The sequence below is a fragment of the Dendrobates tinctorius genome, unplaced genomic scaffold (assembly GCF_039654945.1).
Source record: "Dendrobates tinctorius isolate UK_male_01 unplaced genomic scaffold, ASM3965494v1 ptg000110l, whole genome shotgun sequence".
In the NCBI taxonomy this organism is placed as follows: Eukaryota; Metazoa; Chordata; class Amphibia; order Anura; family Dendrobatidae; genus Dendrobates; species Dendrobates tinctorius.
Genome location: NW_027361778.1, coordinates 919,267 through 922,240, shown reverse-complemented (window position 1 = coordinate 922,240; position 2,974 = coordinate 919,267).

The following is a 2,974-nucleotide window of genomic DNA, read 5'->3' as shown; positions in this document are numbered from 1 at the left end:
GATGAGTTTGCAACTACTTTACTTTTGGAGAAAATTCAAAACATTCATTATTCAATAGGGCCCAAACTATCAAAAACCAGCGGTTTCAATGAACACACATTTCTTGGTAGAATCATGCAGGACTGAAATTTTTGATGGTTTTTCACTCCGCTCAACAGCCCAAACAAGTTTCTAAAAGGATGAGTTTGCAACTACTTTACTTTTGGAGAAAATTCAAAACACTCATTATTCAATAGGGCCCAAACTATCAAAAACCAGCGGTTTCAATGAACACACATTTCTTGGTAGAATCACGCAGGACTGAAATTTTTGATGTCTTTTTACTCCGCTCAACAGCCCAAACAAGTTTCTAAAAGGATGAGTTTGCAACTACTTTACTTTTGGAGAAAATTCAAAACACTCATTATTCAATAGGGCCCAAACTATCAAAAACCAGCGGTTTCAATGAACACACATTTCTTGGTAGAATCATGCAGGATTGAAATTTTTGATGGTTTTTTACTCCGCTCAACAGCCCAAACAAGTTTCTAAAAGGATGAGTTTGCAACTACTTTACTTTTGGAGAAAATTCAAAACACTCATTATTCAATAGGGCCCAAACTATCAAAAACCAGCGGTTTCAATGAACACACATTTCTTGGTAGAATCATGCAGGATTGAAATTTTTGATGGTTTTTTACTCCGCTCAACAGCCCAAACAAGTTTCTAAAAGGATGAGTTTGCAACTACTTTACTTTTGGAGAAAATTCAAAACACTCATTATTCAATAGGGCCCAAACTATCAAAAACCAGCGGTTTCAATGAACACACATTTCTTGGTAGAATCATGCAGGACTGAAATTTTTGATGTTTTTCTACTCCTCTCATGAGCCCAAACAAGTCTCTAAAAGCATGAGTTTGCAACTACTTTACTTTTGGAGAAGATTCAAAACATTCATTATTCAATAGAGCCCAATAGCAAAAATCAGGTTTTGAATGAAGAATCACATTTCTTGGTAGAATCATGCAGGATTGAAATTTTTGATGGTTTTTTACTCCTCTCAACAGCCCAAACAAGTTTCTAAAAGGATGAGTTTGCAACTACTTTACTTTTGGAGAAAATTCAAAACATTCATTATTCAATAGGGCCCAAACTATCAAAAACCAGCGGTTTGAATGAACACACATTTCTTGGTAGAATCATGCAGGACTGAAATTTTTGATGTTTTTCTACTCCTCTCATGAGCCCAAACAAGTCTCTAAAAGCATGAGTTTGCAACTACTTTACTTTTGGAGAAAATTCAAAACATTCATTACTCAAAAGAGCCCAATAGCAAAAACCAGCGTTTTGAATGAAGAATCACATTTCTTGGTAGAATCATGCAGGATTGAAATTTTTGATGGTTTTTTACTCCTCTCAACAGCCCAAACAAGTTTCTAAAAGGATGAGTTTGCAACTACTTTACTTTTGGAGAAAATTCAAAACATTCATTATTCAATAGGGCCCAAACTATCAAAAACCAGCGGTTTCAATGAACACACATTTCTTGGTAGAATCATGCAGGACTGAAATTTTTGATGTTTTTCTACTCCTCTCATGAGCCCAAACAAGTCTCTAAAAGCATGAGTTTGCAACTACTTTACTTTTGGAGAAAATTCAAAACATTCATTATTCAATAGAGCCCAATAGCAAAAATCAGGTTTTGAATGAAGAATCACATTTCTTGGTAAAATCATGCAGGATTGAAATTTTTGATGGTTTTTTACTCCTCTCAACAGCCCAAACAAGTTTCTAAAAGGATGAGTTTGCAACTACTTTACTTTTGGAGAAAATTCAAAACATTCATTATTCAATAGGGCCCAAACTATCAAAAACCAGCGGTTTCAATGAACACACATTTCTTGGTAGAATCATGCAAGACTGAAATTTTTGATGTTTTTCTACTCCTCTCATGAGCCCAAACAAGTCTCTAAAAGAATGAGTTTGCAACTACTTTACTTTTGGAGAAAATTCAAAACATTCACTATTCAATAGAGCCCAATAGCAAAAATCAGGTTTTGAATGAAGAATCACATTTCTTGGTAAAATCATGCAGGATTGAAATTTTTGATGGTTTTTTACTCCTCTCAACAGCCCAAACAAGTTTCTAAAAGGATGAGTTTGCAACTACTTTACTTTTGGAGAAAATTCAAAACATTCATTATTCAATAGGGCCCAAACTATCAAAAACCAGCGGTTTCAATGAACACACATTTCTTGGTAGAATCATGCAGGACTGAAATTTTTGATGTTTTTCTACTCCTCTCATGAGCCCAAACAAGTCTCTAAAAGCATGAGTTTGCAACTACTTTAATTTTGGAGAAAATTCAAAACATTCATTATTCAATAGAGCCCAATAGCAAAAACCAGCGTTTTGAATGAAGAATCACATTTCTTGGTAGAATCATGCAGGATTGAAATTTTTGATGGTTTTTTACTCCTCTCAACAGCCCAAACAAGTTTCTAAAAGGATGAGTTTGCAACTACTTTACTTTTGGAGAAAATTCAAAACATTCATTATTCAATTGGGCCCAAAATATCAAAAACCAGCGGTTTGAATGAACACACATTTCTTGGTAGAATCGTGCAGGACTGAAATTTTTGATGTTTTTCTACTCCTCTCATGAGCCCAAACAAGTCTCTAAAAGGATGAGTTTGCAACTACTTTACTTTTGGAGAAAATTCAAAACATTCATTATTTAATAGAGCCCAATAGCGAAAACCAGCGTTTTGAATGAAGAATCACATTTCTTGGTAGAATCATGCAGGATTGAAATTTTTGATGGTTTTTTACTCCTCTCAACAGCCCAAACAAGTTTCTAAAAGGATGAGTTTGCAACTACTTTACTTTTGGAGAAAATTCAAAACATTCATTATTCAATAGGGCCCAAACTATCAAAAACCAGCTGTTTCAATGAACACACATTTCTTGGTAGAATCATGCAGGACTGAAAT